This window comes from Myotis davidii, unplaced genomic scaffold (assembly GCF_000327345.1).
Source record: "Myotis davidii unplaced genomic scaffold, ASM32734v1 scaffold205, whole genome shotgun sequence".
In the NCBI taxonomy this organism is placed as follows: Eukaryota; Metazoa; Chordata; class Mammalia; order Chiroptera; family Vespertilionidae; genus Myotis; species Myotis davidii.
The window spans coordinates 2,489,786-2,516,784 of NW_006297573.1; the positions used below are offsets into that span (position 1 = coordinate 2,489,786).

A 26,999-nucleotide genomic window follows, 5' to 3' on the forward strand; every position below is an offset into this window, starting at 1 on the left:
GTCTGATAGGGAATCCTGACGATGTTACTATTAACCAGCAACACAGCACTTAGTAAACATTGCTGCACAGCCACCACCTGGAGAGTCAGTCCCGCCGTTATTTTAACCTGCACTTGGCTGGTAAGGCCCCCTCGATGAGGAGAGGTTGAGATGACGTGGGGACTCTGAAACCTTTGCTGTAATGTTCTTCAGGAAAACAACCTCTTATGCCTTCTAACAGCAACAATGGTGATGCATGTGGTCTTCGAAAGAACGAAGTTTCCAGGAATGTGTTCTTGGAATAGGTTTCAGAGTTCGATTTTACAGTGACCACCAGTCCACCTCCCACCAGGAGGGAGAGGTGTTTTGAGTCACTTAGGCGGGGTTTTGTGTCGCTTTGGTAGGATTCAGGTTTCTGACGCTCCCCACCCTCCCCTTTTTTTAAAAAACACTCTTCCCTGCGACCTCTCCAGTCTCCTCCCAGGATGATGCAGTTTTCCTAAAGCAAGTTCTGCAGACCTTTTACACTAAAGTGGAAGACAATTAGAATTACTAGTATTTTTTTAACAGTGAGGTGAGGTTGAAGAGTGGTTGGTTTGCTTGAAGGAGAATTCTGTACAGTCTTTCTTCGTAGATAGCAGCCCTGAAGTGCCATCCTGTCGGGTTCTTCATTTGCATAGTAACAGACAAGCTTTTAAGTTACCCCACTTAACTGTCCTTTTCTATGCAGAACTTTCAACTTCAGATCTAGTCGTAATTTTCTTCCATAGACATTTTGTGATCTCTGATGATTGTTGAGAGTTCTTAGGAGTGAAGCCGCTGTGAGAGGAAACAGAACTAAAATGTTAGGAAGAACACTGGTGAGTGTTTCAGTTTGGAGCCCAAACAGTTGCATTTTTGCATGGAGGCGCCTCTTTTAATAAAGGACATTTCCTATGTTGCTGTCTTGGACTGTGCTTGTAAGGTCTGTAGGCATTTGTCACCTTCAGCCTGTAACTGGGGCAGGACAAGGGAACCCTAGGATTTTTTTTTTTTTACCCCCTTCCCCATATAAGCGAAGGGCTTGCTTTCTCTAAGATGCTGACAGCAGTTTTAGTGTTTCTCACCCGATCCTTGACAAAAGGTGAAATCGGATCCTAACACATTGTCATTTAGGTAGGGATCCAAAGCAAATGTAGTTTTAAAAGGCTTCTCTGTTGAAAAGGAGACACTTTAGAAAAAAGCCCTGATCAGTGGGGGGTTTGTGCCCAAATGGCCCTTTATCTCCCAACTCGCCTCTTTCTAACACCTTTGCAACCTCATTGTGGAAACTGGCCTCCTGGGGACAGGGTTTTGTCTGGCAAAATGTGAAGTGGCTTCTCTCCTTTTTTGAAAGGGGAAGCACATACTGTATTTAATATTTAAATTCCTCTTCTTGAGCTGTACCTTGATCTGCCACTTGCCTCTATCTGGGAGAATTGGGGAGAGTCTCTTTTTAATTTTGACTGCCAGCTTTTTTGGGGGGTGGGGTGGGGGGGTTGGGGGGATACTTATAAAATAAAATCTAAGGCAGGTTAGGTTTTTGACCCATAGAACAAAGATTGTGAGCCTCACATGTCCCGCTGTAATCCTCTGGAATTTGTTCCCCGGGACTGAAATTTTGTGGGGTTAGTGACCTAAAGTGCAGATTATATAGCCCTCCCTGTGGAATGCTGAATTTTATAGCTGCAGAGCTAATCTGTTGTTCGAGGTAGGAAGCCTCATGTGGACATTAAGGTGAGCTGGGCAGACTTCCCTGTGAGAGGGCTGGGGAAAGCTGGTGTCTCTTTGTAGGAAAGAAAAATATGCCCTCCCGTGATGAAGGGATTGACTCCTTTCATTTGACCTTGGCATTTCTAGCTCAGTGCAGACCTTTCTGGACAGCATCTTACTTGATGAGAAACGTCAAAGTATATATGTAAAAAGCCTACGTTCAGACTTTTAAATTGCTCCTGTTGAGGCTGAAATTCTCCAAAGACTTTTTATTTTTTTTAGTTTTGAGAAATGGCAAAGTCAGTCCTGAAGCGAGGCCTGCTTGCACATTTCGAATGGCAGCACATACACTGCTCACAGGAGGTTGCAAGGGGTAATTTTACAAAAACAAAAACCAGGCCTTCTTTCAGCGCTGTAGTTTCCCATGACAAGTTCTTGCGCTTGCTGGTAGAGAAGACAGTTTGAAAAGCGGTCCATCTTAAAGAGTTTCTTGGAAAGGATTTTTTCCTGGAGGCTGCCTGTTCTTGTTTTGTTGTTGTTGTTCCTTTTCAGTAATGGTGAAAATATTTTAAAAGTCTTGACATGATTTGCACCACCTAATGTTGCCAGTGCCCTGGGAAAGCTGTCACTGAATACTGACCCCCTGGCAGCAGGCATCATACATCATGGGTAAAACTCAAAAACCTAATCATCGTTTCCTCAGGGGTCTGGGTGAGTGAAACCATCTTCGTTGTGATCTGGGGAGCAGAGAGTGGCTGTGTCCAGGGAGACTTGCTTCTGCTTATTCACTCATGCAACAAGTTTTTATCAAGCAGCATCGTGGAGGGGAAAGAACTCTACCTTGGGTTCCAGCCTTGGAAGTGGGATGATCTTCATCTGCAAATTTGGGAATGGTGATTCTTCCCAGAGATTTGCTCTGTGGACCTAATGGGAAGAGTGCATGTGAAGGCACCTGTTCATGGGAGGCTGGGCTGGGAACTGTTGATGGGTGTGGTTGTTCTTAAATGGAGAAATATTCATTGAAAGCTTACTGCGCACAGAGCACTATGCTAGGTGTTTAGCAGATTTACAAGGAGGTATTCCAGCACAGCCCCGCACATTTATAATCTGGAGGAGGAGGTAAGATTGCACAGGTAAAACAGTTCAGCAACAATGCCTGCTTGTTAGGAGGCATGTCTGGCTCTGGGAGCCATTTCACCAGGCACTTATAAGGCCCATTTAACATTATATGACAATACAGGCTTCCTAACAGCGAGGGCCTGGCACACAGCCAGTGTGCCCGCCTTGATGTTAGCTCTGACACAGCTCTGCTGGGCTGGGCAGGGTCACTGTGAACTTGGCAGGCACACCAGCAGGTTGGTCAGACAGCTGCTGTATGTGGCCTGGAAGGGGGTGGTGGTGTGGGTGGTGGGAGGTCCCGCTAGTAGAGGCAGAAGAAATACCAGAAGCACAAACTAGAGCTTCCACTCCAGTTGCAGAAAGAGCAGCAGCCGGGACAGATGTGATTTCAGAAACTGAAGGGCTCAACCTGGGGTGGTGTTCACTGAAAATACAGAGCACTGTGCATAGTGGCTGCAGCTGAAAGTGAAAAGGTGGCCTCCTTTGTATGCAGTTGAACAGCATTTCTTAAGTGCATTGTTCATTTCTGTAACAAATGTTCAGCAAACTTTGGGGGGGGGGGCGGGCCTCTGCTCTACGAGGAACCTTGGGTTAGACTAAGCTGGAGAAGTAAGGTGAATAAGGCCTGGTCTGTGCCCTTAGCTCTCAACTGATGATGGCGACATACAAAAGCAGGTGTTATGATCCCGGAGGTTAGTGAGAGGCAGAGGTTTTAGAATGCAGTGGGTTGGAGCCATGGTGGAGGGAGGAACAGGGCATTATGGGAGTACAGAAGAGGGCTGCCCAAGCCCATCTGGTGAGGTCGCAGAAGGTGGGTGGCTATTCCTCTCTCGGTCTTTCAGTGAACTGTCTGCATACACAGGCCAATCCTGAAAGCAGCAGCAGCTTCAACCATGAAGGGTATCCACATCAGTAGTTCATCAGGCATTTCTAATCCCCTTTGATGGCACTGGACAAGGTAGTTGGCATATCTTTAAATGCCTGAAGAGGGGGCGGCTGTGACTCTTGTATGTCTTCATGTGATCCCATGTCTTGTTTCTTTGGCCATCACCCCTGGAGCTTCTGTGGTTACTGGACATAAACATCTTGATGCCTTTCCTGTAACCGCATGCTGATAGACAGTGATTTAGGTAAGGTTTGTATTCTCCCTAAAATAATGTCCATTATACCAGGAATGTCATGTTTTAGATGCTTTGAATGTTTACTTAGGCAATATAGAATGTTTTAGGGGTGAGAAGTCACCTGTATTTGCAAATAATATGGTTTGATTCTGTCTATGCCTTGTGTACAGTATAAGCCCTAGTGGAAAACCTGCCGACTTGTTCTCTTCTGAAATTGAATATTTGGAGTAGAAGAAAGTTGACGATTGATGGGTGACTGAGTTGAACTTGGTAAGCATGAGCCCAAGGAAAAGCATGTGGAATGACTTCTGTCGGAGTATCCCCGGTGTGCTAGGACTTCCTTCCCTTCCTCTCCGCTAATACCTGTCTTAGAGCTGGCATCCTCGCCTGTGCTTGTGCTTTTCGTGCCAATCATACTTGAGTCTGGAGGGTCCGGGGGAGGGGAAGGAGATGGCTTCACACTTTATAACTTGGTGCTATTTCTGGTTGCTGCTTGAGGAGTTCCTTCCTTGAGCTTAAAGTGGATGAGCAGACAGGAACCTTGCAGAACTCTGGAATTTCGGGATTATGTGCAGTGGGGTTTACTTTGCATCTGTTTGGACCTGGCGTAAAAACGTGTTGAAATCCAAAATATTGAAGGGGCAACAGTTTAAAAAAAATAAATTCTTAATTTTCAGTTACAGTTGACATTCAGGGACAACAGCTTGAGTCGGTTCATCTTTAACTGCGTAATTTCCAGCACGTTACTAAATTGCCCTGAACTTTAGCTGTGTCTTCATGCTTTATTTGGTTAATGGAGAGAAATATATTTAAAAAGTGTCTAGCACAAGGCCGAACATAGGAACAGTCAGTAAGCAGACATTCATATGGGACGGTCTGTGTAGTGCCAGGGCACAGAGCCTGGAAGGCAACCAGCATGTAGCCTCCAAGCCTGAATGAAACTGAACTCTAGTCATTAGAACCCGCATATTTCAACGCGGTCAGTCCTCTGTCCCAGGGGTTAGCAAAGTGTGGCGCACAGACCTCAGGGATGTGGTGCAAAACCTTCCCTTGGGGTTTGTGAAGAAAGTATTAGGCCTGTTAATCATAGTTATTTATTTACTTTTAAAGTTTTGTATGTCAAAGATTTGAAAAACAACACACCAAAGTAAAGAGAATAGCATTAAAATTCCCCTCTATCTTATCCAGCTCCAGCCGTTATTAACTTGTGGTCAGGTTGGTTTCATCTCTGCCAACCCCCATTCTTCCCTGCTCCTCTGATTATTTTGAAGTAAATTCCAGATAGCACATCATTTCATCCATAAAATTTTGTATTGCCTCCTTCTTTAGTTTATGTATTTCTAAATGTTTTACAATACCATAGTATTGGTATATCAGCATGAAGAATTTGTAGTCCACAAATAAATACAAATATTTTGGAGGGTGCATCCTTACAGTTTTTTTGTGATGATATGTCTAGCCCTTTATAGACAGCTAGAGGTTTGCCCGGCAACCTCTTCAGCCTTCCAGATGTAATGCCCAACCTTCCTTCGGGGAGCTCCTCTGGGATCCTTTCTTCCTCCCTCATACATGCCGTCTGGCCTTGGTTTTCAGGCTGGGCTTCCCCACAAGGCTGTGAGGTTCCACGTTTTCTTAGTGCCATGCAGTGTGAACCATGGCTTATTACTCCTGTTCCCTCCCCCTCCCAGAGGAGGGAGGAGTGAAAAGGGACAAGGCAAGGTAAGCTGTAGGTGGGGAGAGGGGAGGGTTGACAAGGAAAAGCTGGACTAGATACATATGTGTCTAATAAGCCGTCTGTCAGCAAATATTCACTGGGCCCCTCATTTTGCAGAATTGGGGGCTGGGAGAGGGCAGGAGACGTATAGGACATCCACCCCTCCTCTGAGAGCTCAGGCCTTATCAGGGAGGCTAAGCCAGTTTGCATAGTCAGTGGTTCTCACCCTGTGGGTCGAGACCCCTTTGGCGGTCGAACAACCCTTTCACAGGGGTCGCCTAAGACCATCCTGCATATCAGATATTTACATTACGATTCATAACAGTAGCAACATTACAGTTACGAAGTAGCAACGAAAATAATTTTATGGTTGGGTCACAACATGAGGAACTGTATTTAAAGGGCCAGAAGGTTGAGAACCACTGGATAGGTCAAGACAGTAGAGAAGGAAATTTTAAAATATGGGATCTAGATTACAGCAGAATCATTGAGTCCAATATCGACAAGGGGTCAGTTAGACACATGAGTGATGTGGGCCAGGTGTCGGCTAGTAAAGACTGGTGTTTGCTGTTATAAACTGGAGGGCACGTGCCAGGGAAGCAGGTGCTGCTCAGCTCCTGCAATTACTGCCATTGGCATGGTGGGTCCACTGTTGCCACATGACTCTTTTTTTTTTTTTTTTTTTTTTTTTTTATTTTTTTTTTCATGAGAAGCTGGATATCTAGTCTTTAAGATGGAATCTCTTGAATTGGCTACTAATTCAGATTTTAAAAAGCAAACAAACAATAAACTGTGTGAGTCAAACCAAACATGTCTGCAGGCCAGAGGCCACCGTTCACAGTGACTGGATTGGAATGATTCCCTGGGTTCCAGGAGGTGACATTGGTGCTTGTGTGTAGAGGTTATGGGGAAGCAAGTTTCTGTGTAATAGAAAGGAAGACATTCTGATAGAGGAGTTCTCAATTGGGTTGCTTTGGGAGGTGGGCTGCCCATCATCATAATTACTTAAAAGAAATAGTTGTTGGATGTTTACTTGGTGCCAGGTTCATTTCCGATACAACGAAGGTTATGAGGTTTTGGATGCTTAGAGAAAGTATGTGAACCTTTTGGTGGAATGGGGTGGGATTCTGGGAGTCCTCCTGGAAAAAGTGGAATGAATAGGAGTTGGTTAGTCAAAGAATGGAGTTCCCACAAGTCTCCTTGGTAATGGCACCTCCGAGGAATGGAAAGGTGGCATTCAGGTTTGGAGGTTAAAGAGCTACAGGGAAGAATGGGTGCGAACAGGTCAGAGAAGGTGACAGAGGTCACGCGTCCTGAGATCCTTGGGTCTTACCTGTCAGTTGCGACTTACATGGCAGGTAACGGAACACCCTTTTATATTGACTTGAATAAGAAAGGAACCTACTGCCTTATGTAACCGAACGATGCGGTAGATTTGGGGGGCAGGGTCAGATTAGGGCTCAAACAATGTGGCCAGTACCCTATTTCTCGTTCTTTGCATGCCCATGGCTGGTAGTAGCTCACCAGTGTTTGAGTTGGGAACTGGCTGCTGCTTGTGCCCGAGTTTCTTGTATTCGGAGATGTGCTCTGGGAGAGAGGACCTGGACATCTGGAGAAAGCCTGGTACCTATAACTCACACGAAGCGATTTAGGATCCAGCCACCAGCGGGCAGAGCCTGCACGGTATCGAGGCTCTGCCTCCCCGAGTTCATTTCAAGGAAGGCCTTTGTGGTCTACCTGCTCTGGTTCGCAGACTGGCTGGCCTGCTTCCCACTGTGGTCTTGTGGTCTCCCTGACGGGCTGTACGAATCCAGGCTCAGCAGGCCTGTCCTTGGCACGCCTCGTCTCCTTGACCTCCCAGGCCCACAGATCACTGGGTGGCATGGGAACGGGGAAGGACTAGAAAGTCAAATCTACCTCCCTCGTTTTACAGATGAGAAACAGGCCCTGTGAGAGAGTGGCTCTCTGAGATCACACCAGTAGTAAGTGGTAGACTTAGAACTCAAGTGTTCGTCTTAGGGCTCTTGCTTCTTGAGCCCTTTCACAGTACTGTGCTATTCTGCCTGACTGGTGTGGTCAGTGGTTGAGCATCGACCTATGAACCAGGAGATCACTGGGCACTGAGTCAGGGCACATGCCTGGGTTGCAGGCTCGGTCCCCAGTAGGGGGTGTGCAGGAGGCAGTCGACCAGTAATTCTCTCTCACCATTGATGTTTCTCTCTCCCTCTCCCTTCTTCTCTGAAATCAGTAAAAACATATTTAACAAAACAAAAACAGTACTATAGTATCTTTTGGGAGCTCCATTTTTCCAAGACAAGATTCCCTTAAAGTGGAAGCAACCTTGACTTAATTAAGAGCCTTTGCATTCCTCTCTTGAAAAAAAAAAAAAGTTTGGCTTAGTTATTTGATGGCTGAGAACTTAAAGCTGATAGTCTAATTTGTCAGCTGACTGTTTTTTCCCCCCAAAGTTAAGTTGTTATTTAAATACCTAAAAGCCAGTGAGCCACTGTAGGAACACAAAAAATCGGAGACTTATTGCAGTGTTTTTACATATTTTTAAAAGAGCAAATGTAAATGGTCAATAGCTATTTATAATTGTGAACCTGTGCAGCCAAAATTAATTTTTTTTATTAAAAAGGTAAAGAATAAAAAATAAACAAAAACTTAGGCTAGGAACGCGTGTGTGTGTGTGTGTGTGTGTGTGTGTGTGTGTGTGTGTGTCAAAGCTACAGAAGGAAATTTCACCTGTAATTTTCAGGCAAAGTTCTATTTGGAATTGAATTTCAGGACCTGCATCTCTTTTCATAGTCACTAGGAGTAAGAAGTACGTTTGTTCTTTCTCTTCCTTCTCCTCCTCTTCCACTTCCTTTCCTCCTCCTCCTTTCCTTCAAAAATTGCAATAGTATTAAGGGTTGTTTATTTGACTCCATAATGAAACAAAATGCCATCATGTCATGGGAATGACTCTTACCTTGTCCTCCCTCTTTGTTCTGAGTTCAAAAGAAGTTTTCTCTAGTTCAGATTGAGGTAGTGAGACAACTTCTGAGTTAATGACTGAGAAATGCTCCAACACCTAAAGACCAGAGTGGATCGACTGGAAGGTAGCTGGGCTGGGTCCATAGTTTCCCTGGAAAGACTGTGCTTTATTGTAATTGCAGGGTAGAAGCCAGTAGAGTAAATTCTTATCTGTTATATGTGATAACGTATTGGTTCTGTGCCAACCCTAACAGTTATTTTAAAGACTCTGTCAAAGACCAAGACGGCAGCACTTTTTTTCTGGATTTCCCCTTGGATATTTTCTTAAATGTTATTTTTGCATGGAGTATTTTAAAAGCTACACTGAGGCCCTGGTGGAAGGGCAGTGAAAATCGGTGAGCCAGTGAGAATGATTCTGAATTTTTAATTAGGCTTTGAGTTGTTTCTTCAAAGTGCGGAGCCATCATTAGTGATGTAAGTCTTGTTGCATTAGCAGAGACTGACATTTTACTTCAAACGGGGAGAGTGCAGCTGTCCTGTGCAGATAAAAGTTGCCAAGTGCGGAATAGCAAGGTGGATTGGTAGATAATTAGCTGTCCCACGTTACTGCCTCGTGGAAGAAGCCTGCCAGTCATGGGCAGGAAGCAGGAATTATTAGGGGGAAGAAATCCAAGTGTGTCATGAAGCAATTTGGAATCACTTCGGCTGTGGCAGAGCTGATAAGGCGTATGTTAAGGAAACCAGACAAACCTAGACTCGTATATGATGGCCAACTTTCTTTTTTTAAAAATTTAATTCAAAGGAGGAAGGGCTAGAAATTAATGATCCATAAATACACTGAAGTACAGATCCATCGGTCTGCTCTGACGCCATGGATAAAATAATAACCAGTTTAAAATAGTCTTCATATTTCCATGTCACTTGAAAATAAAGAGGGGATTCTATATGGAAAAGAAATCACAGGGAAGCCATATAACCTTGAGAATTACTGTGCTGTGTATAACCACAAAGAGATATTGGAAGAAGAAATTTTGAAATATATCACCTCCCTGATGTGTGTTACAATATTTATAAATGGCTTGAGGATACTTTTATGGCCTTCTTGGTGGACTATGTGTGTTCTGTAAATATTCATATAACTTTTACTGTGGTCATCACATTTATCTCTGGGAAATGAGAGATGTAAAAAGACCTGTTGGTTTTTTAAAAAAATTTTTTATTTAAAAAAATTTTTTTTAAATATATATTTTATTGATTTTTTACGGAGAGGAAGGGAGAGAGATAGAGAGTTAGAAACATCGATCAGCTGCCTCCTGCACACCTCCTACTGGGAATGTGCCTGCAACCAACGTACATGCCCTTGACCGGAATCGAACCTGGGACCTTTCAGTCTGCAGGCCGACAGTCTATCCACTGAGCCAAACCGGTTAGGGCTCTGTTGGGTTTTTTTGTCCATCCTCAATCATTTGCTAACTCAGAGGAAACCTCATGGAACATTTTTGGCCCCCGCCAGGATATTGGACTCATTGGTCCTAATTCCATCCATGTTTACTGATTGGCTTTCTCCAGAGCCAGTGTCTCTCCCAGAGGCACAGGGTGCTGAAGTGTGGGTGCTGTGTGTGTCTTGGGTCGTGTACTCCGAGTGAGAGCTGCCCCTGGCCAAGGCAGGAGAGCCAGTTTTTGGCTCTTTGCTGCTGCTGCTGTTCTCTCCCTGGGAACCTGGCACTGGCTGGTTGCTGCCCTGGGCAGACTTGGAGAAAGCTGGGAGAATGGAGGTGTTTGACAGTCTTGGCTGTTGGATCCAGAGTTGGTTGGATCCTCTGTGAAACAAGGCTATTTGCCCAATGGTAGTCTTGGAAGGGAATAGATTGTGAACCAATTTCATTTGTTAGGGGTCGAGATCCCTAGAGTCAGCATAAATTCAGGGTGACCGGCAAGGAGGCCTGGAACATTTTATTTGCATACATGTATATTCAGATAATAAATGTGGGCAAGAGTTGCAAACAGTAAAGCTTTGTACAGATGCGAGTTATTAGGGCATGAGCTCCTGCCAGAAAGAGCCCAGATGTATTCATCTGTAGTCCTGGTACGGTTAGCACTGTCTCTGGTATATGGTGAAGGCTCGAAAATGTCTGGACTACAGAAATTGTGTGCCCGTCTTTTAACAGTAGACTTTGTAACTTTCTAATAGTTATTATAACAAAATTTATTGTGTTTCATGTGTTAATTTCATTATTTTAGTCTTAGAGTGAATTGTCTTGAGCCATTACTTGCTACTGAAGATTTAAATGTTTCTGATGAGTGAAACTGTATCAAGCACATTAGGACTCGGAATATTAGGTGCTTCTGATGTTTAATTTCTTCATGTTAATTTCTTCATGTTAGAAAGTGGGGGGAACGTATATTGAGGACATTTAAGAATATGCAAAAATGCAAAAATGTGTGTATACTTGCAAATTATGTGCTTAGAGCTACTTTGCCCTAGAGGTTAAATTCATTGGTTAATTTGCGTAACAAATATTTATATGCCAGGTACTGTCTTGGATTTGAGTTTGTGGTTAAAAAAAAGAGAGACATGGTCCCTACTCTGATGGAGTATACCACCTACTAGAAGAAATAGATATTATAGAAATAATCATATAAATGTAAATTACAGATTTTGAGTAGTGTTATAAAGGAAACAAGGACTATTAGAGTACCAGGGAGAGCCTTTAAAAATGTCAGCTTTTTTACTTCTTTGCTTAAAATCAGGCTATAATATTCCATTGTATGTATATACCATATTTTGCTTGTCCGTTCATCCATTGATGGACACTTGGGTTGCTTCCATCCTTTGGCTACCGTAAATAATGCTACTATAAACAGGGGTAGTACAAATATTTGAGTCCCTACATTCCACCCGGAAGTGGAATTGCTATATCATGTGATAATTCTATGTGTAATTTTTTGAGGAACAGTCATACTGTTTTCCAAAGTGGTTATACCATTTTATATTCTTATCAGCAATGGACAAGAATAATTTCTTCACATTCTTGCCAACATTTTTTTATTTTTGTTTTTATAATAGCCATCCTAATGAGTTTGGAAATGGACTCTTTGGTGTGGAGTTCCATGAGTTTTAGTGAATACGCAGTCATGTAACTATCACAATCAAGGTACATAACAGTTTCATCACGCCCCCAAATTCTCTTTGTAGTGAGTCCTCTGGCCCCCTCACCTGGAACTCCATCTTTGCAATTTTACCTTTGCCAGGTTGTTATATAAATGGATGCATTATGGTATGCATTTTGAGTCTGGCTTTTAAAAATTTAGCATCATGCATTTGAGATTCAGCTATATTGTGTATATCAACAGTTCATTTCTTTCTGTTGCTGAGTAGAATTCCATGGTATGGGTGTACCACAGTTTGTTTATCCATTCACCAGTTGAAAAACATTTGGAATTTTTTGAGGTTATAAATCTATAAACATTCCTATATGTTTATTCATGTACAAGTTTTTGTTGGAACATATGTTTTCCCATCTCTAGGGCTGGGATTACTGTGTCATATGGTAAGAGTATGTTAAACTTTGTAAGAAACTGCCAGTCTGTTTTCCAAAGGGGCTATATCATTTTGTATTCCCTCCAGCAATGAGTCCTGGTGGCTCCATATCCTCGCCAGGACTTGATTGGGTCAGTCATTTTAATGTCACCCCATGTACAATGTATGAAGTGGTATCTCATGGCGGTTTTAGTAAACATGTGCTTAGTGAATAATGGTGCCGAGCATTTTTTCAAGTGCCTCTTTGCCATTAATCTATAGATCTGTTTTTGGTTTTTTTTTTTGGTGAAATGCCAACACCTTTGCCCATTTTTAAATTGGGTTCTTTTCTTACTGTTAATTTTTAAAAACAATTTACTGGTTTTATTACGTGTGTAGACTTGTACAATGATCACCGCCATTCAGTTTTGTAACATTTCTGTTTTCTCTTTTCCGTTTATTGAGGTGACATTATTCTCATAAGGAAGTTGATTTTATTACTTAAAGAATAATGATGCCCCGGATTAGAAAGAATAAAGTGTAATCCAGGACAGATACAAATCTTTCAAAGGGAGTTGTGGACTTTGCAGTTCTTGTTTTCAGCTCAAAACAAAGCATTGTTTAAAAGTTCTGGTTGAAGTGGCCTGTGGATTCTTAGATTAAGTCACTCAGGCAATCAATCTATTAGTAACCACTGATTGAACTCCTCTGAGGAGGGTACAGAGATAACAAAACAGAGTCCCTGCCTTTGAGGGGCCTTCATTCTAGAAGGGGGTGGGAGGGGGAGTAGATATTTAAATATGCAAAAATTAAAGATAACGTTGGCTTAGTTCTTTGAGGGAGATAAAGGTAGGTTTATGCGGTTTTCAAAGGAGGCCTCCTGGGGGGCTGGTCTGCTGTTTGAGCTGAGCTGAGGCCTGAATGGTGTTGAAGTCACTTGGGAAGAGCTGGGGGAAGGGGTATGATGCACTGGGCCTGAGAGGGGGATGAGGTGTGTGTGAGGGGCTGAAAGAAGGCACTGAAAGAGGGTGGGAGGGAGGAAGATGAGAGAGAATAGGATCCCTGTGAAGAGCAGAGTTTGGATTTTATTCTGGCTGAAATGGGAAGACATTGGAAGATTTTAGGCATAACAGCGATGACTTTTGCTTTAAAAATATCCCTCTGGATATCGGGTACTCTGGCTGTATGGGGTATGGGTGGAGGTGGAGGTGGGGGAGACAAAAATAAAGGTGGGGAAAATAATGAAGGCATTTATTCTTCATGGAGTGGTAGCACCACATTTACCTTTGCAGTTTCATTTAAATTTGATAACATTGTATTGTTTAATGATGTACATCAAGCATGTCAAACTCAAAGGCTAACATGGACCAAATAAATGAGGCATGCGGCCCGCAGGCCACGAGTTTGACATGCTTGATGTACATCAACAAAAGCTCACTGGGCCAAGGCTATGATTTAGTAGGATAGTTGCAATAGATTAAAGACTCAAGAGAATAAGACTGTTCAATATAGAAAATATGAGACAACATTGATAATCTTCACATTTACGGATATTCCCTGCTGAGCAATTGATGAATAAAAGCAATCGAGATCTTAGCCTATTAGCAGTGTAACTTTGGCAAGTCCCTGTTTTCCTCTTCGTAGCCTCAGTTTTCTCACTTTATAAGTAGAAAAATCATACCTGTCTCAACCCTGGGTGGTTGTTAGAGTCATGGTTATATGTATGTTGTAGACTCATTGTCATCATCATCATTGTTGTCAGTGGATATATTGAATTGTAAGTAACAACCCATGCCAACTGAAACTGCCTGAGAGGATAAAGAGAATTTGTTGGCTTAAGTAGCTGGAAGGCTTACCGATAGTGTGCGTGCGCTTCAGGCACAGTTTGACCAGAGCCCTGGCTCCACTTGTTCTCTATTACTTCCCAGGCTCTGTCACCCGATATTAGGTAATTCTCAGGCTGCTCTTGCCTGTTGTATAATGAGTGCAGTGGTTCCAGACCTCTCACCCAAGGATATTTTTTCCATTGACTTTTAGAGAGAGTGGAATGGAGAGAGAGAGAGAGAGAGAGAGAGAGAGATGTGTGAGAGAGACACACATTGATTGGTTGCCTCCCAGGGCCAGGGATAAACCTGAAACCCAGGTACATGCCCTTGACCAGGAATCAAACCCCCACCCCTTCGGTGCACAGGCTGATGCTCTAGCCCAGTGGTCGGCAAACTGCGGCTCACGAGCCACATGTGGCTCTTTGGCCCCTTGAGTGTGGCTCTTCCACAAAATACCACGTGCGGATGTGCACGTACAGTGCGAAGTTGACTTAAAACTTTAAGTAAAGTTTATTAAGTTAATTTTAGGGGACATTGTGGAGTGAAAGGAGATGTAATGTTGAAGATTGAGAAAGGTATGTTGAGATGGTTAGTTAATAACGATGTACCTACCTATATAGTTTAAGTTTAAAAAATTTGGCTCTCAAAAGAAATTTCATTCATTGTACTGTTGATATTTGCCTCTGTTGACTAATGAGTTTGCTGACCACTGCTCTAGCCAGTTAATGTTATACCCAGATTTCAGGATCCCCATGAGACCACACCAGGGAGCAAGCAGTTGTCCGATGCAAAAGAATAAGAGTCTTTATTCAAACCCGGGCTTGGCTCCCCTACCCTCCTTACTGACACAGCAGCAAGTGGCAGAGAGAGCTAGCCCTGTGGGAAGAGGGGTTTTATAGGGGGTTGGAGTAAGGGGAGGAGAAAGGACTGTGGGCCCTGCCGATTGGCCAGGCGTAAGATGGTGTCTTGTTACACAGGATGTGGTCATATCTATGGCGCGCACGTCCCTTGATTGTCATTGGTTAGTTTAAAGAAGTCCTGGGTGTGGCTAGCAGAGGCTTGGGCTTCCAGGAAGAAGCCTTGCCGAGCACATGGCTGCCCAAAATGGAGGATCCAGGGTAAGTTGGAGGGCGTAGCCCTTACCATGGGGCAAGATGGAGGGCGTATGCCGAAACCGGTTTGGCTCAGTGATAGAGTGTCGGCCTGCGGACTGTAAGGTCCTGGGTTCGATTCCGGTCAAGGGCATGTACCTGGGTTGTGGGCACATCCCCAGTAGGAGATGTGCAGGAGGCAACTAATCGATGTTTCTCTCTCATCGATGTTTCTAACTCTCTATATCTCTCCCTTCCTCTCTGTAAAAACTCAATAAAATATATTAAAAAAAAAAAAAGATGGAGGGCGTAGTCCTCGCCCTTTCAGTTAACAACACTGGCCAGGGCATGGGAATGACTTTGATCATTTTGGCTAGCATCTTAGTTATGCTGGACTCTACCCCTCCTCCTTTTAAACATTTAATTGATTATTTACTAGGAAGTACTTGACGGTGTCATGTTGGCATGATAATCTGGGACGGCTTAGTCTATTTGGTTAGTAGAAGAACCCAAATCAATTGGTGTGGAAGGCAGTTCTAATATGTATTAGAATATAATGTTAGCTTTATGTGAGATGATTATGGTTTGGAATTACCTATGCTGGTGGAGTTTATATTTTACAAACCTATTATTACAGATACATCCTAATAACGTAATATGTTTCATGGCATAACATGTTTCAGACAGAATTATGTTTCTAAGTACCTGGTAGGAGATACTTTATAATTTATGTTTTGAAAATTTCAGATTTTTGACCAAGCTCCATTTGCCCATCCCTTATTTTTTGTTTGGCTGTGTCTATTCCATGATGACCTTTAGAAAAGTCATGAAGAGAATTACTGCATCCAGGATGTGGTAACTAAACAGTCTGCATTTAGTTCATTTAGTGATTGAAACTAAGTAATAGTTAAGACATTTGCAAATGAACATAAACATACATTTTATTGGATCTTAATAAGTGATTTTGGAGATATTCGTACTTACAAAAATAATTGCCATCTATTTTGGACTAAGTTATCAAGAATTCATTATGAAGGGAATCTCCTTATGACATAGTAAAATATATCAAGGAGATAAAGTATGATAAGTATCCTTTTTTAATTTACCCTCCAGAAACTTGTCTTCCATTGGATCTGATTCAAACGTTACAGGACTTGACTGTAACAGAATTTTTACTTAGCACATCCATAGGTTATTGAAGTAAAAGTTATGTGGTGCCACTTTCCATAATATCTAATGTTGAATCAAGGGATGGGAAGCCTGCATACCATCTACCAAGCAGTGTGCCTGATTTTGTAATTTTAGGTCTCCCATTTTTTTAGAATTTGATTTTTACACACTGGTTCTCTTAGTTAATGAGACTAAGATCAAAGTTGTATATATAGACATTGGACCATTTCTTCTTAGTTTTATGATCACATTAGAATTCTGTAAATACACGTTTCCTTAAAGCATTCATGTTGCTGCGTAACACCTTTAAAACTGTAGAAATGATTCTTGTATTTAAATAGTTTAACCAGGACAATGAAGTAAATGGTGAAATAAGTCATCTTTCATTTCACATGTATGAATATCTACTGCTAGCTTGGCATTCTTATAGATACTGAAGGTAGAATAGTCAACAAAGTACAGCTCTGCCTTCCTGGAGTAGATATTCCCCTGGGGGGGGAGGTGGTTAGTAAGCTGTCTGGGAACAGTGGGGGCCGGGTGGGGGCAGGGAGATGATGCGAATGCAATGATTGAGACTCTTATTCTAATCCTCACCTGAGGATATTTTTATTGAATTTTTAGAGAGAGCGGAAGGGGGAGGGGAGAGAGAAACATTGATTGGTTGCCTCAAGTACACACTGACTGGGAATCGAACCCACACTCTTTGGAGTATAGGAGGACACCCCAACCAACTGAGCCACCTGGCCAGGGCAAGACTTTAGTCTGATGAATGCGCAGGGCTCACAGGAACTGGAGGGATTGCCTGAGGGATAAACACTTCAGGCTAGTCTCTCCCAAGCCACATTTCTTGTTTACGACCTTTTTAGAAGACTCACAAGTGGCCTGTAAACAATTACCATGCTTTATTCTTCCTCTGTGTGTTTTCCATAAACCCTGCACTTGGATTTTTATTTCTTTTTTCTAACAGAGCTGCCTGGGACTTACCCACTCTCCAGCCTCCTAGGACTGTCCTGTCAGGCAAGGGGGAAGCTTACCTTCCTGGACGCTTTGTGGACGTGCTTCAAAGTAAAAGGCATTTATAGGTAGTGCAGAGGCCTTCCCAAGCAGTGGTGAGAAATCTGAATGCTTCCAGGTATCCTCAATTTACAACAGTTTGGCTTCCAAATACCATTTCGAAGTCTGTTGTTTGAAAAGGGGTTATAAAAGCAGACCCAGCCCTGGCCAGTGTGGCTCTGTCGGTTGGAGCGTTGGCCTGTGTACTGAGGGGTGGTGGGTTCGATTCCCGGTCAAGGCACATACCCAGGTTGTTGGTTTGATCCCCAGGTCGGGTGAGTATCGGGGGGCAGCTGATGGATGTTTCTCTCTCACATTGATATAAAAACAAATGTAGACCTACTGTCCAGGCCAAATCTCAAAAGCCTGTTTCCAGAAACTAATTTTTAATGCAAGCCCTTCCGAGCCTCAAGTTTCTCACTGTGAAAGTCAGAGGTACACTCATGGTGATAGGTTATGAGAGAAGATCTATGAGAATATCTGGCCCAGTGGCTGATGTCGGAGTTCTCACAAAGTGTTAGCCTTTTTCTATGAAGGGATATGTTGCTGCTCATCAGAATTTAACGGTCCAACCCTCACGTCTAGGTTTTGAGCAGCAGTGAGGGTTTCGGTGTGTGGGGATGAGAAATGAGTAGGACGAATCTCCTACATTATTAATGGCTGGGAAAAGGGAAGTGTTATACAATATTGTCTACTACTGATAGAGCATTTACTATGTACGGTACACTGTAATACAGATGAAGTACTGACTATTTTCATTGAACTCAGACAGAGTCCTGTGGACTAAGCTTGCCAAAATGTCTGTTCCTAATAGCCTTAGCTGGAGGGCTTGGTTCTTCAGGTACTAATGGCTCTATTTTCAGTCCCTGCCCACTTCTTCTGTGTGTGTGTTGCTGTTTTCCCAATTTTGCCCCTGTCTACAGATCAAGAACGCCGATTTGGGGACATTTTTGTCTGTCACTAAGCAATTTCAGCAAAAAGGAAAATGTTTTTCAAATTCCTAAAGGCCAGACCAGCCTTCTCCCTGGTAGCACAGGTCTGTTGGGGCCCGTTTCCTCTTGAAACGCCTCCCTGTGATGTTGTAACTTAAAAGATAGAGGGCCGTTTGATCCAAGCCCGGGATTTGTTGGCTACAGGGTTTTTGTTAATAGAAAACATCCATGCACCTCTAGGGGGGAGAAATTAAAGCACATACTTCTTCCTCTTTGACCTTTGAACCCTTGCCATTCACATCAAACACTGGCTGGGAGAGAAGGCTAAATTAATAATCTGTGATAGCTCCCTCTCTAACAAGCCTCACTTTAAACCTGGCGTTTTCTCCTCCAACTGATGAGTTTCCCTCTCTCAGAAGACGCGTGTGCCCTTCAGACATCTGAGGGGAGAGCCTGCATGTTGAGTGAGCAAAGCACTGCTCTCCCACAGTGATCCCATTCAGTGACTTTCAGAACTCTTCTGTCTTTCCAGAACAATCACAAAACAATCGGACAGAGGTTGTATGACCTGGCTTCCTAGCCTCAAGTGCTATATCTGTAAAATGGGGAGTACTAGCTACCTCAAAGAATGTAGTGAGGACTGAAAGAAAGCACGCATGTAAAATCGATTCCTATCACACTTTTCAGTTATCACCTCTTATTCTCAGGGGGATCAACAGCAACTGATGGTGGGAATGTAGGCCTGAACGCTCCTGCCAATTTAAATTCCCTATACCTACAACCCCATGAGGTCTTTGTGTAAAAATTAAAAAGAGAAGTCAAGAAAAACGTTGCTTAAATAACTTTTAGAAAGTATGGACATACTCAAGCCTATCTTATGATCCCTAGAGACCAGTATGATATGACTATACTATTAATAATGACTCAAATTTATTACCATGCTTTAGGGCTTGGGTAGGGTTTGCTTTACAATGGTCCAAACTTTAAAGGTTCAGTCCCTGAATGTCAAGGTCCTCTATGTAGTGACCCAAAGCGATGGGGGATTGGGTACAGTTCTCACTTTATGAAATTATCACTAAAAACGAACAGTGAGAGACTAGCCTTTTGTGTGTGTTAAAATTACAAACTGTCTTTGATTTTCTTCAAAGACAGTTCCTTAGTTTTCTTTTTTGACTAATGATGGTTTGAAACTCTAGAACTCTTTCAAAATATTTCTCTATGAGTTTAAAAAGATTGGGATTTTTAAAAAACAAGTACACATTTTAAAAAAATGAAGAAATTAAAAAAAATCTGGGTAGCATTATTCTTTTAGCTGCAGATATTCTATAGTTGCAGTATAAATAGCCTGTGTTTGGGGATGTTTTATCTTTAGTCAAAGGCCACTGGAAATCTTCGTTGCTTGAGTTATAATGGCATTTTTATAACTTTAGAAAAATATAGGGAAGGATAGCCTTTCTTCTGGTAGCAGGGAGATGGGTTCTCCCATTATTTTCTCAGAAACAGGCCTCTGACCAGCCTCCTGGCCCCATACCCTTTCCTAGGCCATGTGTCCATTTAGTGCCTTTGAACCAAATGGATCGTGGCTCCATGTCTCTCCAGGCTCATCTCATAGGAAGGAGTTTTCCCGCTCATCAGAGGGGTAACTCCCCCTGTTCTGAAATTCTTTGTCACACGGGAATAGTAAGCTACCTTCAATGGAGTACCTGCCTGTGCCAATGGCACTCCACTTACCTTATGTCACTTACCTTTTCTTCAGACTTAAGTATAACAGACAGCCCTGCTGCTGGGATTTGCTGAGTATAGTGGGCAATTACTTATCTTCTGGAATAAACACTCTCATCAGTCCCATTTTTTGTTAGCCTCGTTTAATACTGGTGAGTATGGAAGGCCTTGTGGTGTGGAGAGAACACTGGGCTTGTCCTTGAGGATTCAGTTATGGTATTTCCTTCATTGTCTATACTGGACAACTAGGTCTGGTTTCTAATACTGAAAGGCTATCTCCTTTTTTTACATCTATATTTGGGTTGAGTTATGGCTGCTTTGTGACCCCCTTAGAACTCTGTACTTGCTCTTTGAGCTACTTATGGGAAGAAACTAAGCCTGCTTTCCCTAATTCAGTGGTTCTCAACCTTCTGGCCCTTTAAATACAATTCCTCATGTTGTGACCCAACCATAAAATTATTTTCGTTGCTACTTCATAACTGTAATGTTGCTGCTGCTATGAATTGTAATGTAAATATCTGATGTGAAGGATGGTCTTAGGCAGGCGACCCCTGTGAAAGGGTTGTTCGACCACCAAAGGGGTCGCGACCCACAGGTTGAGAACCGCTGCTCTAATTCTTCAATACCTTATATCAGGGGTCCTCAAACTACTGCCCGCGGGCCACACGCAAATACAAATATTGTATTTGTTCCCGTTTTGTTTTTTTACTTCAAAATAAGATATGTGCAGTGTGCATAGGAATTTGTTCATAGTTTTTTTTAAAACTATAGTCCGGCCCTCCAACGGTCTGAGGGACAGTGAACTGGCCCCGTTTAAAAAATTTGAGGATCCCTGCCTTATGTAGTGCCCAGGGCAAGAGTAGACTCTGAGGAAGTGCTGGGGTGAGAGTGGGGGTGAGGTGAATTTGGAAGCAATAACCCAGGGTTCCACCTTAATCCCTCTGGGTCTCTTTCTTCACCTATAACATGAGAGTAACACTTCACAGAGCTGTTATATCAAATGAACTGTCTCTAAAACCCCTTTGTGAATTATAAAGTCTTACATATCTTATTATAAGAGCTAAAAAGTACATTTTGAGGGAAAGATCTCTTATTTTATCTTTCATACATTTAGGTAAATTAAAGGACATTCCATTTATTGCTTTGGGTCGACTTGTTCTTTGCGTAACTACTTCATTCTCCAGGAAGGAAGTAATCATGAAGAAATAAATGTGGTGAAAAATTTAATCATTCATTTAGCCAATGACAGCCCATGAGTGGTTTAGTAACTTTAAGTGTCTAAAGTTGGGCACCACATTTATACTGTTATATTTTGAGAAAATGTATCCTAAGTTTTATTGGAAAATTACTACATTTTGTACTCCCAACTTCCGAAGATTTGCAGAGCAGTTGGAAAAGCACATATTACTACACAGGGAATTATGCCTCTCGTATGACTTATATATGGGAAGGGACACCCTGAATGTGTTACGGCCCCGTAGCTGGCACTATGAGAATGCAAGTGGAGGAAAAGAATTGTACAGATGCCAACTGGCTCCACCCAGAAGCTGCCGCAGCCTTATGGGACAGTTTTATGCACACCTTTTCCCCTGGGAATGACCAAGGAGAGGGGAGGCCCTCTGCCACTAATTTTAAATCTCCCCTCCTCCTCGCCACGCATACCTTTTTCTCCTGCCTGCAATGGGTTTAACAACATTTTGTGGGGCTAATTGAGTGAGCTCGTGGTCCCCATAATCTCCTTAGAGAAGTGTATGCGCGGTCAGGGGATGTGTTTAATAGACACGGCCGCCTCTGTGAAAGCATGCTTTGTGGAAGGGAGCCTTTGTGTGTTTCTCCATCTCTCAGCAGTTCCCCGGGCACTTCCCAAGTCTCCCTGACACCCAATAGCATAGCTGGGAAGGAGCTGCTCCCAAAGAATGGGAGGGGGAAAAGGGGTGGGGGTCGAGGGAGGAGACTGAGCTTCGGATTCTGAGACTCTTGGTCTTGGCACTCCAGACCTGAGCATCTTTTAAACATTTTCTCTTCTTCTTACCCCCAGCTGGGGATTTTGCATTTCCAATGAGGGCCCCACTGCCCGGAGTCCCAGGGAAAGTGGATCGCTTTAAGCCACCAACAATGGTGGCTTCTTATCCTCTTAGTTAAAGCTTTGGATAACTTTTTTTTCAGACCAGGTAGGGGTTTGTCAAGTGTGGCTCCGGTTCTGCCCTCTAAGACAAGTGAAATTTTCTCATCTATCCCAGCTCTCGTTCTTTCCCTGCTTCCTGCTAATTCGAATGGAATTTTAACATTCTTACTTGTGGACAAGTCAAGCTGTATTAGTTACATATCATGAGACCCGGTCACAAAGAAGATTTAATTATAAAGGATGGCAATTCTCGAGCTCCCAGACAGCGACACCCCAAAGCTTAATTAGACAAAGGATTTACACTTTCTTTTTCTTTCCATTTATTTTGTAAGCTTGAATCTTAGAATGTAACCGAATGGAAACTGCTTTATTTACTATCAGCGAAACCACAGAATTTTGCCTGATATGGTTCCTTAAATTGCTGGGAAAGGAAAAAATATCTCCATAGGACAATGTTTGTTTTTTTGTTTTTTGGTAAGTAGGACTTACAATAGTACACTTTTGGGGGCTTCTTTAACATGCCAGGCTTTATTCTAAGGTTTCGAGTTCTCTTTCTAATGCAGTTACTGACTTCAGAAAGTGTAAACAACTTTTGGAAAGTTAAAAAGTGGAAGAGGTTGGGTTCAAATTTATGTCAGCTTCTGCCTGACAGTTTGGTTACATTCATTGACTCAGCATTTAATGAGCCCTTTAATATTTGCTGCCTGGGTAAATCTTGAATCTCTGTGTAGGAACTCTAGAGAATATGAGAGTGGGTAATGGCAGAAACTGGCATTTTTGTACCTTAGTCACCAGGAAATATGTAACAGATCCAGTGGTTGAAGACACATTTGTTTTAGTTCACCTCTCTGTCCCAAGTGGGCAAATATGGGAAGCCCCATCCCCCCACTACCTCTTGGAGAGAATGGAATATATGTAGAAGTGTTTTGAAAACTGGAAATGGATGCAAATGTAGTGTTATGGTTATCATCATTGGGGCGGGGGAGGCGGGGAGGGGGGAGAGAAAGAGCACCTGACAACAGAATGCCAAATCCCAGTCTCAGATAGCCTATCTTATATTTTGGAATCCTTCTTGATGTGCCAGGAAAAGCTATCCTATGTAATAGGAAGTGTATTTCTTCTTGGCCTTCTCTGTTAAAACAGATAAAGTGGCTGCTGTCATTGTACATACAGTCTCTTTATATACTTGAAAGTGTTCAGTTCTCCATTCTCTTCCAAGTGATTGACCATACAGAAGGGTGTGTGCCCAGCGGGCCGATCTGTCTGCCTGGATAGTTGTTGATTGGAAGAGAGAGAGAAAGATATACATGGACAGAAAGAGAGGCCATAACGTTTCCTTTTTATTGACTCAGACCTAAGAGAATTACCCTTTTTTTTTTTGGACCCATTTTGATCATGAGTTTCTATAATGAGTTTTCAAAGTGTCCCCAGCACTGAAATCCTTAAATGCGTTCATCAAAGCCTACTTTTTCCTCCTTCTTTTTTTTCTACAAGCTTATGACTGGGTCTTCCTCCTCCACTTCTTCCTAGGTTTGTCTTTCACAAGGAAATAGAACAAAAGTTGGAATACCTAAACAGGTTTTTTAAAAAGACATGCATAGACTTCACTCCCTCTTTTTGGCTGAGACTTGGTAGCTGTATTTTAGTTTCACTATAATATATTTGAATAGCTTTGAGTGTACTGCCAAAGGCAAGAGGGCACTTAATACCTTTACGTTTTATAATGATTTGTTTGCCAACCTGGCTGATGTCCCAGACAACGCATCCTAGAACTTGGATGGTTGTGAAAGTGACTTGATGTTTGGAGCTTGTTTGAACTACATTAGACTTATCCTTTGAAATATGTGGGCTATTTCACTCCTGCTAATAGGCTCCAGATTCTATAAATGATGGCAAGATTTTGCACAATTGCCTCACCTTACACTTATTGCAAATATTTTGATTGCTTTTTAGCTAAATATTATTATTATTTTTAAGTTTAGCCAGTCTGGAATGTCTTAAGATGTGGTATGCTAGCGAGTCCAGAGAAATCTAGCAGCCTTTGAGTTAGGAAACTATGTTTGACATCTGCTGGGACCTTAAGCTAATCACTTAACCTCTCTGTGCTGTAGTTTCCTCCTGTAATCTTCCAGGTAGAATTTTCTAGGGTTATGTGCTAACTCGAATTTTCCCAGGCTGTTGTAGTCCAAAGCATCACATTGAAATAGATGCTTGTTGAACTTGAAAATTACAGCTTACAAAATTCACTGGCTTTGGGTGAAAATGGTTTGGACCACAGTATAGAATCCTTGTTCTACCTACTTAGGATCTTTTTCTTTTTAAATATATTTTTATTGCTTTCAGAGAGGAAAGGAGAGGGAGAGAGAGAGAAACATCCATGATGAGAGAATCATCGATTGATTGGCTGCCTCCTCTATGCCCCACATCGGGGATCAAGCCCGCAACCTGGGCATGTGCCCTTGACCAGAATCGAACCAGGGACTCTTCAGTCCACAAGTGGATGCTCTATCCACTGAGCAAAACCAGCTAAGACCCTACCTAGGATCTTAATAGTGGAGATGGTGCATTGGGAATTGAGGACAAGAATCTTAGAGAAGTGAATGAAGTGAGTCTGTCTCTTCCAGCTGAGCCAGACGGGGAAAGCTTTCTTTATGGGTTAATTCATGGATCAGTGAAACCACATGACCTGGACTACCTTCCTATAGGATAGTTGTTCATGGAAGCCAATTTCCTCAAAACCTAGATTTTTCTTAGAAGTTGCCTAAAAAAGAAAAGAAAAAGAAAAAGAAAAGAGCTTTGCCTAAGTGGTTTCCTGTCCTTAAGGTTTCCATGGAGAGAACATTTTCAAGATTAAAGGACTCTAGCTGTCATTTTTAACCTGAGGGGCCTTAAGATGTGTGTTTCAAAGCAGGGTTGAAATTTAGTCCTTTTTTTCCCCTCCCCCAAGTTACATGTGTCTGTGTGTGTTTGGGAAAGTTTGCTTTCTCTTCCCAAATGCTGAGAGTCAAGGAGTGATCAACCCATTGGCTACTGATTAGTTATGAACTTTGCAGGAAAGAGAGAGTGAGAAAGAGAAAGAATCTGATTTTATAGTGCCTCTCTCCTCAATATGAAGGTAGAACTATTTTTTTCTTCTTTTCTCTTGCCTCAGCCAGTAATGCTGCTGGGCTTTGGCCACCATGGTCCTTTGAGCATCATTCATTTAGCCAATAATTTTAGCCAGTACTATGTGTGCGTCTGGGGTAGAAGTAGAAAAGGACATCATCCATGCATTCTCTTTCCATGCTAGTAGGCTGGGCGAAATGTGCAAGTCTTTCCTAGTTGTGAAATGTCACTTCCATAATGATAGCCAGCAGTGGTTGGCAAGTACAGTAGGGAAGGGCAGGGAAGGAGAGAGACCTGTTGTCAGGAAGAATAAAGAGGTCTCCAAATCTGATGAAATTAACGGTTATGAGAACCAAGGCAATTTGGGATTATATAGTTCGGAGGAAACAGAACCTGGAAAAGAGCCGGGAATCAGCAGACATTAGACCCTGACTTACTCTCCTGCTTATCTGAAGAGCCCTCCACTGCTAGTAAACGGGTGAGCCCCTGGGGACAAAGCAATCCCAAATAGCAACAGGATGCACCAGACAGCATAAAGGGGCAGGGGACATTCACCAGATCTCAGACCCTTTGACAGGTCTTTCCACGGTCTTCTTTTCTCCAGAAAAAGACTTTCCCCGGATTCTTCTAATGCTGGGAGAAAATATCCCTAAATAAGACAGTGTTATATCTTCAAAAGACTCATGGACAATTAAATCAGTGGTTAGGTGTATAATAAGCACAGAGAGGCCTACCCGAGAGAAAGCATAGGGACTTCACAATAGGAAATGGAAGTATTGCCCTGCCTGGTGTGCTCAGTGGTTAGAGCACACCCCTTCCTCCTCCCTGCACCAAAAGATCTCTGGTTTGATCCTTGGTTAAGGGCAGTGTACCTGGGTCCAATCCCTGGCCCCAGTAGGTGGTATGCGGGAGGCAACCAATGGATGTATCTCTCACATTGATGTCTCTCTCTCTCTCTCTCTTCCTCTCCCTTTTCCTCTTTCTCTCTCTCTAAAAATCAACTGAAAAAAATATCCTTGGGTGAGGATTAACAACAACAATAAAAAAGGGAGGAATGGAAATACTCTTTGTTTTAGAAAACATTCAGTTTAAATCTGTATTTGATTATATTGTTACAGTATGGTCTACTTATTTTATCATCTTCCTGAGATTTCAAGTTATCAAATCTTTATTTTTATGTGAGAAGGTATCTTCAAAGTTAATCTCATTTGAAAGAAGGGAAACTTGAGGCCCTTGGAAATGTAGTTATTGCCCCGTTTCCTCAGGTTAATTGGAGATAGGGTCCAGATTAAAAGTCAGGTCTCCTGACTTGCCATCCAGTCAGTGGTGCTTCTAGTATACTACACAACCTCTTAGTATTTGACACATGAAGCAAGATGGATTCATTCATTGTTGGTTCTCAGATCTTGTCTGCAGGATTTATTGCTTGATTTAAAATACTTTCTTGATTCTCTAATCCTTGCCTCCCTATCAGGGCTGAGAGCTCAGTTGTCTGCTGTGTCACATACTTTTGAGTAAGGTGTTGACTACTATGCTAGGATGATTTAAGAAAGTGCAGGATGGTTTATTTTATATTAATGCCTCTTTCTCCCGCTCTCTCCCTTCTCTCTCTCTCTCTCTCTCTCTCTCTCTCTCTCTCTCTCTCTCTCTCTCATTCTCCCTCTCCCCAACTTATAGAATAGAGGAATGACTTAAGATGTATGAATTATTTCAGTCTTGTTTTACCCAGCCTTCATAGACATATTAAATAGACCTGACATCCCAATTAGTTTGGGATATACCTTCCTGGTGTGTACCCAGGGATAGTGTGTAGGG

General features: G+C 42.5%; 1 protein-coding gene across 1 annotated transcript in view; it reads left to right on the plus strand.

Moving 5' to 3' along the window:
* Nucleotides 1-26,999, plus strand: part of CACHD1 (cache domain containing 1) — a 222,669-nt gene that overhangs the window by 999 nt on the left and 194,671 nt on the right. The gene's annotated exons all lie outside the window — the stretch shown is intronic.